Source organism: Melopsittacus undulatus, chromosome 1, assembly GCF_012275295.1.
Source record: "Melopsittacus undulatus isolate bMelUnd1 chromosome 1, bMelUnd1.mat.Z, whole genome shotgun sequence".
NCBI lineage: Eukaryota > Metazoa > Chordata > Aves > Psittaciformes > Psittaculidae > Melopsittacus > Melopsittacus undulatus.
The window spans coordinates 110,943,759-110,954,595 of record NC_047527.1 but is presented as its reverse complement, the minus strand read 5'-3'; the positions used below and the strand labels follow the sequence as shown (position 1 = coordinate 110,954,595).

Genomic DNA, 10,837 nt, shown 5'->3' with positions numbered 1-10,837 from the left:
CGAGTGCGGCGTGGTGGGCGCTCCGCGGGGCCCCGACTCCGTGGTACGTGGCTGTGAGATTTAACTGCGTTGCCCGGGCTCTTGTCCGTACGTTTCAGGGAGTAGTTCTGCAAGCTAAAACGCTCCCCGTCGGGTGCACGGGGTGCGGCCGTTCTGCTGCAGAGCGCTTCCTGCCCCTTGCAAGGCTTCCCGGTCAGGCGAGGTTCACTCCAGGAGCAGCAGCAGTTCAGCAGCTGCTCGGAGTCTCCTCGGAAGTGGTTTTATGCCAACTGCTGCTCACCCGCAGGACTTTAGTCCCCCTCAGGTCTGAATGTTGCTGTGGGTTTGTCGCCGCTGCACGTGCTGCCGGAGGAGGCAGGAGCGTGGCGAAGCGAGGCCCGGTGGCACCGACCGTCGGGTTGGCCAGTACCGGCCTCGCCTACTCGGGCTTCCCGCGGCTCCGGAGCCAGCCGCGGCACAGCTGGCGGTGCACCCGTGAGCAACGTGTAGTGTGAAACGTGATGTTGGCGTTTGGGTACGGGGGTAACGGCTAAGGCTCAACGGCAGGAAGGAGGCAGAGGGTTGAGACAACCGGGGTCCCTACAGCGCAGGCAGCGGCGAGTAAATGCACTCTTTGAGCGTAAGACGGATCGCCTAGCTGGTACACACTCACATCCCCACGCGCGCTGCCGTGCAGCCGCAGCACCACTGTGAGCACCGGGGAGCAGCCGGGATAAAGTTCCTGAGGGACCACGGGGAGTAGCGCCCGCCCCGGCAGGTGAACGCTCCCCGCGGGGCTGGCGCACAACTCCCGCCGCAGGGGTGCGCCCGAGCTGGTGCCGCTCCAGTCAAGGGGGACACCGAGGTCCGGCTCGGCGGCCGGCAGCGGGCGCACCCGTGGACAGTGACTCGCAGCCCAGCCGGAGCTGCCGTGCCGGTTGCGGCCGGGCCGCGGCTCCCCGAGCCCTCGAGTCAGCCTGGCGCCGGGGGCGGCGACTCGCCGAGGAGGCGAGTGCGGCCGCCGGGGGCCGCAAGACCCACCGGGGCCGGCTTCTGTGGGAGCAGCCGGTCCGCTCCCTGCTGAGGCGCAGCGCGGTGCATCCGCCGGCCGCCTGCGGGGTCCGCAGCTCCCGGGGCCGGGGACTGCCCAGAGGGGACCCGCTGCTTTCCTCTCCCGCTCCCGGGAAGGCAAAGGGGGGGGGGGTGGTTTCGGCTGCTGTTCGGACCACCTTAAGTGAGCGGCGGCTGGCGGCGGGCGCGGGCTTGGAGCGCGGCGGGGCCGTCTCGGGGGGTTGTCGTCCTCCCAGGACGGGGCGTTTGTTTGTTAATTGACGCGCTGTTGCGCTTCGCGCTTGTGTGGAGCTCACGCTGGGGCTGTAATGACTGTAATCTCGGGAACACGCCGCTCGGGGAGCTGGCGGGGTGGTGGCGCGGCGGGGCTCGGCTTTCGGCAGCGTGAAATGTTGTGATTCGCCGGGTCTAAACCGGGAGAAGCGGAGCCGGGGCGGGGGGCGATGGAGGGGGCGCCAGGAGGGAGTTAAACACATCAGGCAGAACAAAAAAGCAATCCCAAGTTTGTTGGCTGTGCTAACAGGATCCCCTCCGGTCTCTTCCCCGTTTAAACGAGCACACGGATTACCGCGATAGGAGGAAATGGGCAATAATGGGGCGATAAACGCCTCTCCGACCCCCCGCGCCCACCCGGGGGAGGGGGGTTTCGCTTTCAGGAGTGATTGAGAAAGGCTCTGGGGACGTGGCCGTGCTTGTCCGGACTCCACGGCCCAGGCAGGGGGGTCAGGCCCGCAGATGCACACACTTCTGGTCAAAAGCAGAACTTTTCCCGAAGTAGCAGAATGTTATTTTAGTGCTAGTTTATTTAATACCCTACTGAAAAGCATCAGGAGGTCCAACAATGCCCGGGGAAGAAAAGGGAATGAAAAATTCCTCGTCTGGCTGAGATCCCCGTGACTGACAGAGGTTGAAAAGTCTCTTTGCAGTCCTAGATGTGATGCTCCATTTTAAGAAGTGACTGCTAAGCCGGTGCCTGCTTGGAGAGAACCTTATTAAAAAAATGTCTACAGGATGTAAAAACGAGTGAGTGTAGTCAGGAGAGCCGGGTGAGTCTGTAAATTACTGCTCTGTCAGGATTCCTGTTGCCTATTACAAAGTACCTTTTTACGCTGAACTTAAGCTCTACACTACAGAGACAGCAGATGTGAGGTGATGGCTTCCAAAAGCAACACAGATGCTGTAAAATTTCCATTGCAATATTTCAGCAAGGAAACTCAGGAGACATGCTGAATGCTACAGTTTAGAATTACACTATAACTCTCATAGAAATAAGAGAATACCAAGTTTCTCAACAGTACACTTGGCTTCATTTTTCCTGTCGTTCATATGCTCTTGTTTTCTTGCAGCGTGAAAAGAGATGCAGCACAAAGATACTGTGTGTCTTGAAGCTGCTCAGTAATGACAAATTGGTAATATGGAGCTTTATGGCAATTTAGTAATGAGTGCATATCCAAATTCCCCTAATAAGACCATGATAATTTTTGAATTTGTCTTTCAGGTATATAAAACAGCACAGCTGTGGGGAGGCTGCTTTACTTTATGTGACTGAAAAGCAGCCTGGATAGCTCAAGGCTGTGGAATCACGACCCATTGTGTGTTCCTCATATACTGAGACTTCCCTGAAGTCAGTAGAAATTCTGAGATGAAGGAATCAAGGGTCAAGCCTTTAAATAGTTTGTGTGTTTATTCCAGAAAATGCAGCAGCTGCTTTTTTTCTGAAAGGCTGAGCTTTGCTATAGCAATACATATTACTTTACAGCACTTTTTGCAAGCAGCTCAGAACAGATGTCCAGTTATCAAACCATGCAGAAACAGCCAGCAAGAATGTTCCAGATACTACAACCTTTTGCAAACCTATAGATTTGACAACAAGTAGGTAACACTTCTACATGTCTTTATTGGTGCAGATATTCAGGCCTCTTTTATTCAAACAGTAGGTTTGCCACTGGCCCCTCTAACATGCTTATTTTTTGTGTGCATCAAAGATTTGTATTCAGGATTATGTGGATCACACCAAACCAGGTAATAGCAGTGGGGCATTTTACTTCAGGATTACTAAATTGGCTCTTGACTTTTTTTTTTTTTTTTTACATGGGAATAAAGATACTATGGGAAAATCTAGGATTTAAAATGGTATTTTAATGTCTTTAAAAATACAGATGTTTAGCTTGTAAGATTGAAAAACATCTCTTTACTTCCTCAGATTCTCCAGTAAATTTTAGTGGGGCATTGAATGCATTGGATGTGTCAATGGAGGGTGCTTTTATTAAAATGTGTGAAAGGAAGAACTTAGTCCATGGAAATTGTTCAAATAATCTTGGTAGAATGAAGGATTGATGGAGGGTAGTAATTTCATGGGTTAAACACAGAAGGGGCTGTTTAGGCTGATCTCTTCCCTGTTGCAGACCACAGAGCTTTATCCAGAGACTGACTATACAAATACTGGTTAGCTACAAAACACAGGGAATTTTGCATGGCTAGTGTATTGAGCACCACCATGAAACTAGTAACTGTGGAACTTTTTGATGACAAGGATAGATGGGAGCAGGAAGAAAAGAGTATTTTTACAGGCAAGTTAGTAGCGAAAGGTGGAGTTGTGGCATCTTGCAATTTTCAACTTTCACCAAAAAAGTACCAATTAAAAATAAGATAAACTTTTTTCCAATCCATCGTTTTTTTTCTTGCATGCCGCATATAGTTTAGAACTGAGCAACATGATGGGCACCCCAAGTATGCGAATGAACGTGTTGATTTGTACTTCTGCAAGTCTGCAAAGCAGAAACTGTGAGTAGAAATCTAGCACTGTGAACCTGCAGAGACATAGGCATGGGAGAGTACAGTGTGCACATATTTCTTATGTTTTGATAGAGGTTTTTCCTTTCACACACACACAAAAAGGCAGTGACACATCTGAGGCAGTCTATATTTTGTTGTGATTCATAAGAACTTCTTGTAGACCAGAACAACATTCTGCTTGCATCTTTTCAGGGATGTCAGCTCTGACTGTGGATGGGCACAGTACCATGATGATACTGTTGGTCCCTGAGATGTGAGAGAGCCTTTAGGCAAAAAGAAACAGGCTGAATACAAGTCTGCTGCAGTAGTTAATTCTCGAATGCAATGAGCAAGTGGCAGAGAAGAAGGAGTAACTGCTGAAAGAGTCCTTTGCTCTTGGTGTGCTGTAAAGGAGAACAAGAAAGTGACTTATTAGTGCTATGTTCTGAGGATTGCCCAAACAGTGAAGCTGCAAGTTGTGGCCCTGAACATGACTGGGACATTTTCTGCTGAATGTAAGAGCAGACCAAGATGAGACTTCTTCCTGAGCCTGCTTTGGATGTGTAGGCTTTGCTAGAGAAGCAGCATGAGCATCAGAATGAGCATTAACAAGTCAGTGAGAACAGCAGTTTAACGTGAGGACAACATAGGATCACTGTGTTGCAAAGGGCTTACCTATATTCCATACAATGCAGTTGATGATGGGCCTGCAAAGTATTGGCTCACTCAGTGTACTGTATATTGCTTCATTTTTCATTAGTGAAGCAGTGCAGGGAGAAGGAATGCAAGTAGATATGTATTGTAAGGATTGTGAAACACAGTAAGTATTTTTGAGGGCAATGTTATTAATCTTCCTTAATATTCCTCCCTCCCATTATTTATCAAGATTTATTAATAATTTACCTGTGCTACAGATTGTAATATGGTGGGATGTTTCACACATGACAAAGCATGAAGATGAATTGTCCTGGATTAAACTGTCTGTTGATTCATTGTCTTGGTATTTGGAGAATAATGCAACTATCCGCCGTTGCTAACCATCTTAAGTATGTTTGGACATAGTGAGTTGTGTTGTCTTCCTCTGCCCAGGTAACCATTAATTTATGTTCTCATAGCTGCTAGTAAATGCACTTTCGAATTTCTGGAAGTTTATGTGGATCGAGGCTGGCAAGGCGAGGTTTAGTGCACTACTCTGTCCTAGAAGTCAAAGCTTGTCTAGGCTTCAAGCACACCAGTGATTTCTGCACTCATATTTGTGGTTCTCTGTCCATGCTTCATCAAAATGCCTGCAATGATCCTATGTTCTCAAATGGCACATGCACCATCATTATTCCTGGCAAGAGATATAGCCCAGCCTGTGCATAGCTCTCTACTAGCTGATACAGGAAGTGGACATGAAAGAAGCAGATAGGAAAGGCTGTGGATGCCCCATCCACAGTAGGCTTGTCTGGGCTATCTGAGTTGATGCAGAGGCAAGATTAGGCAGCGTAGATCTTTTCCACTTTGACTTACTAACTTTGGTGTAAAGTATATGCAGACATTAGCTTGTATGTATGCCCTCTCACACACTGTAAATTAACTGAGAAATTAATGAGGTGATGCACTTATGAGTAAGAAGTGAAATGAAGAAAAAATGACACTTTGTGTTGAAAGGCATGGATAAAGATAAAACTCAGATACGAGAAAGAGGAACTTTGTATAACTGATTTGAAGAGGAACATGTATCATTAAATCCTTGAACAATATAATTTAGGGAATAATGTTTTGCATACATGTTTGAAGTGGACATTTTTTTAAAGTTTCACAGTTTCCAACTTTGGATGGAGGATGCACAGTAGTAATTTTAAAAATACTGAATGATAAGAATCACACTCAGAAATTCTTACTAAAATTACTCATTGCCCTGGAGTTAAAATGGAAATAACAAACATATCTTTCATCACTCATTTTGAATATTTATTCTTTGTATTTCACTTACTCTAAACAATTTTTTTATCTCTAGGCTGATATCCTGACTAATCCTTCACTGTGCTAATTTTGCTGGGACAACACATAAGTGGCTGGTGATTCCAAATATGAGTAAGGACAGCAGGCTTGGGCTTGTGCTAATTTTGATGAGTAAATTGGCCTCAAGAATGACAAATCGTGTTAGCACTTTTTACTTTATAACATTAGACAGTCAAAAGTGTTAACTCTGTGCATTGAATCCGCATTAGGCAGTGCTTGGGACTGGTTACAGGGAACTCTTAGGTGCCTGGTCTCCACAGAAACTCACTCTTAAAAACCATTCTCTGGTTTTATTTTAGTAAAAGAATGGTGCAATTGAAAAGCAAAGTGTTGAGAGGAATTTTACTCACAGCAAAATGTCCTTCCTTTCATTTTACCCACTGAGTTTTTAATAAGGATATTCCTTTGCCAGTTCCTTTGAATTTTCTTGGTTCTTAGTTGGTGCTAATGATGCAGTAATAGTCCTCTGTGTGTGTGGTGGGGGGAAGGAAAATAGTATCCCACTGGTATGAGATTTTTTGTAGTTGTCTTTTGTGGTCTTACAACAGTGTTACAAAAGATGGACTCTCAATTGATTTCTTGTCTCTTATTTCTTTTATTCATAAATTTATTTTGCCTTTGGGGTGTGTGTGTGGGGCAACCAATTGTCAGGAAACAGCCACAAGGGAAGAGATAGATATTAGAAATTTAGTTCTAACATTCTAAGTATAATAGTTAATAGTATTAGTTGGTTACTTCTCTGTCTTGATCTGTTCAGGGCTGTTTCTGGATGAGAGGCTTTCAGTTCTTCCTGTGGATTGTGAGGTTCTAAGAAAAGGGGTGATAACAGCCAAAATGGGATAGATGTTACTGTCATTTTTTATTTCATTAGCCTTATGAAATTTATTCTAATTAATTCACTGAATTAGAGTGTCCTGAAATGGAATAATAAGTAGAATGTCACATTTTCTTGCCACTTTGTTGATTTTTCTATACTTTTTTTTTTTATTATGTATTTCTCACCTACTAAGTGTAGACATTGTTTGAATCCAGAGAAGCTGTGGCTGCCCCATTCCTGGAAGTGTTCAGTGCTAGGTCAGATGGGTCTTTGAGCAACCTGGTCTACTGGAAGGTGTCCCTGGTCCTGGCAAGGGGATTAGAACTAGGCACTTCTTTAAGGTCTTTTCCAACCCAAACCATTCTATGGGTCTAATCTTATCTTCATCCTTTGCTTTTGTATGTTAGGCTGGTTGGTGTTTTGTAACTTAGGACTCATACATTAAGTTATCCTATTTAACAAGTCCTTGTTTTGTATTTGTTTTAGCTCCTTGGCTTTTGAACAGTCCTCCTAACAGGACTGCTATGGAAAACTTGAAACATTTTACTGCTGTGTAAAGTTTTTTATTTGTGTTTGGATGGATGTAGGTGCTAGGTTTAAATCTGCAGGTTAACAAATAAGACCTTGCTTGACCCATGACATTTCCTGCATGAATTTTTGATAAAAAAAAACTAAGCTTTTTTAATTTTTGTCTTAAATTTCCAGGAAAAGCTACATGCTTTAGCAGAATTCCAGAGACTGGATGGCTTTGTCTGAAAACTGCAACTTGCTGTTTTGAAAAGTGTTACTGTAGTATTCCTCTGACATTATAATTTGGATGCCTGCTGGTCCTATTCTGCAAGGCTGAAGCTGCCTACCACCTTTGACGCTGTGCCGTGATCTTTCCTCTTTGAAGGGAGTGCTGGAAGTAGGGAATACCTCAAAGTTATCTGTTATCAGCGTTGTCACTTAAATAGTAAGTCTAGTTAATAGAGGAAATCTGCCACATAAAGCAGGTAACCCACAGATTTAGTGAGATGCTACACTGGCATTTCTTAATAACATTTTTTTGTTTTCAGTCAAAATATTTGGTTTGTAAGTTTGGCTTTTTGGTAAGGAAATTATATTTGCAGAAGCACATACTTAGGCATGCCAAGAAAAAAAAATTGCAACCAAAAAGTGTTTAGCTGAAAGCCTCATTTCCCATCGAAAATAGATGCAGTGGAAAATTTTCAAGCAGCCCTATATTTAACCTTCTTGGATCAAAATTCAGTTTTTGGACTGAGGGAGGCTCACAGAGGTTTCTTGCTGCTTTTGTTAGGATGTCTGTTTTTTCACTCATGACATCTGCCTGCTTTTCCAGCTATATTCAACCTTGTTATAATTCTTGCTTTTGCAGCATTTTACTGTTCTCAGAATGCTAGTTCCCACTGGACACAACTTGCTGGGATATGTGCAAACTCTTTCAAGGGGTGCATCAATCTTGCTTTTTTTTATTTTGGCTGAGTTTTAATAAGCAAATGTTAGTAGCTCTATCCACGGAACACTGAATATGCACAAAACATAGCATCGCTGTGATACAGTTCTCCATTCTTTTTCCAAGGTAGCCTTGCTTTTTGGGGATGTTGTGGATGCAAACAGTATACATGAGTTTAAGGGGTAATGGGCTAAGTGCTTGAATGGGCTAAGTGCTTGAAAGGGAAGACCCGTTGGGCAGTCTAAACAAATAAATCACATCAGTCTGAGGAATCCCTGAGTTGAATATAGTGGGAGGCTGGGAAGTTATTCTGGGAAAATACTATGTTTGATTTCTTTGCTCATGCTCTCTTCTTTTGACTCTGACTTGTGACTGTTTTTGGAAACAGGATACTGAGCTAAGCAGACTTTTGATCTGAACTAGCATAGACATCCTTGGGTAAGGAGAAGTAGACTGATAGATGAGTAGGTATGGGCTTTGGTAATCTAGAATTCAGCAATTAATTTCTGATAAATAAAATTCCTTCCTCCAAGAAAAGTGTAAGCTAGTCATAAAAGATACAAGCATGGGTGTAGAGAATTGCATCTGAATAAGTTGTGATTTTGGAGTCTCAGGCTTCCTGTTGATTTTGTTTTGTTGGGTTTTGTTGTTGTGGGGTTTTTTTGTTGTTTGGGTTTTGTTTGGTTGTTTTTTGTTGTTTGTTGGGGTGTTCGGTTGGGTTTTTTTGTTTTTTACAGCTCCCATTTCTCTTTAATTTCTTCATGTAGCAGTAAGAATTTGCTACAAATGTGTCTTAACTATAACTGTGAGCCTTTTTGGGTGTTCTTCCAAATTATGAGGGTAGAACATTAGTGTAAGACTCCTGCAGTATTCACTGGGCTTTGTATTAAGACAAGAAGAGAAAACAAAGTGAAGAGTAAAATTCAGGGAGGAAAATTGTTAATATGACCTACATTAGTTTTAGTATGTGTTATGTTCTGTCATTAGTTCAGTGTTAGAATGCAGCTTGTAGCCAGATTCTATCAGCAACTGGCAGCATGTGGTGTTTCTTAAGCAAAAGTTGACTGTTATTCTTTATTACTTGTTTGCATCCCAGTTCTTTTACAGAAATACCTTTCCAGACATTTTTAACTTTGTCTTCATGGCAGTTTAATATTGCTTCATGACCGCTAAGCAGTACTATGCTTTTTTAGCCTTCACAGGCATTAATGATTAAATCCATAAATGATCATGTGCTTAGTTTTTAAGACAGCAGCTGATTTTTTTCTATATTTTTAATAAATTCTTCAGAAGTGTTATGATTACCTCAGAATAGATATATCTAGTTATACTCCTGTGTACTTAAGTTTACATGGTAGTTATATTGACCAAAATAGACGGGGTCTCTTTTATTTCTTTTCCTGACAGGGTATACATTTTTACTTCACATTTCTGTCAGCAGAATTGGATTGTAGTACATTGATGAACAGTAATTTCCCTCTTCCCTGTTATTATTTTAGAATTCTTTAAAATAAATGTTCACAAGCAAAGATAATAGCCAGACAATGTTTGAAAGGAAGAAATAGTTTGAGTGTCGTTGAGAAAAAGATTCATCATTCTATACCAAAATTGTGTTGGGAAAGAGAAGAGAGAAAGGAAAGTGTAGGAGTGAGCTCCTATGGTACCACTTTCCAGCTGTTCATGTGTGGAATACAAATACTTTTTTGAAGGATGATGCTACACAGGCAGTTAGCTTAGCCTCAAGTAATCCTTATAGAAGGAAGAAATTTTAGTACATTAGAATTCATGAGTTGGAAAAAATAGCAAAAAAAATGTCCACATTTTCCTAAAGATGCAGTGAAATGATGTAAATTTTTTTTAAAAAGAACTTAGAAATTTTGTGAAGTGAGATTGTAATTGTGTTTCTAAAGTGTATCAAGAATAGCACGAGTAGTACAATTTCTCTCACATCATCAGTATGCCTTAATCAGATCTTAATGCTCTTTTCGCAGGAAGTGAGAAGCGAGTTGAGTTTCCAGATCTGTCCACTCCAGAAACTGGAAGAACTGTGAGAAGTAATTGGGTGTGAAATAAATATGTGTTCACAAGTAACTGGACTGATACTATAAGTTTTTTGTATTTAAGTAGTAGGTAGTAACTACTTAAACTTTAAGGAAAAGAGAAGATTACATCTGTAAAATCTTTCATGCAAAATAGTCTATCCTTATGTCAGTGATCCTGGTTACTGTAAAATGCCTGCTTGCTTGAGAAAAGTTTTGTCAAATCAGGTCTTTAAATGGGAGAGAGGACAAGGAAGGAATAAACAAAACCCAACTTGCATTGGGAGTTAACTTTTGGGAGTGTGGGGCAGTGAATGGATGAGTATTACCATCTTTTCAATGTTCAGTACTGTCAAAATAGTTTTTCTTACAGGTATTCCTTTATTGACAGAAAACCTGTGAAAGAGTAACTGAAGAAAAATGCTATGGAAAATTATGTACAATAAATCTCATGCCAAAAGCCAAAGAGTTAAGTGATTATATTCTACAGGTTTAGGAAGTAATGAGGGTAAACTAAAAAAGTGTTAATGTGCTTGAAAAGCCTAATTGTCATTGTATTAGTCTCTTCTCTGTTTTATATAGCCATTTGTGCCATCTCACTGGTGTTTTGAAACAGTATTTTTACAAGGGTCACTAATTTAGATTAGGACATAAGAAATAGTTGTTTTATGGGTAGTAAATCTGAATATCATA

At 42.4% G+C, this 10,837-nt stretch overlaps 1 long non-coding RNA gene across 2 annotated transcripts; it reads left to right on the top strand.

The window, feature by feature from the left end:
• The first annotated feature begins 3,844 nt into the window (after positions 1 to 3,844).
• Positions 3,845 to 10,196, top strand: LOC115947139 (uncharacterized). Of its 2 annotated transcripts, XR_004081096.2 has the most exons (3): positions 3,848 to 5,904; positions 7,355 to 7,604; positions 10,097 to 10,196. It is a non-coding gene; the product is annotated as an uncharacterized lncRNA (long non-coding RNA). The 2 variants fall into 2 exon arrangements; XR_004081095.2 differs by having other exon boundaries at positions 3,845 to 7,604.
• Positions 10,197 to 10,837: the final 641 nt, after the last annotated feature.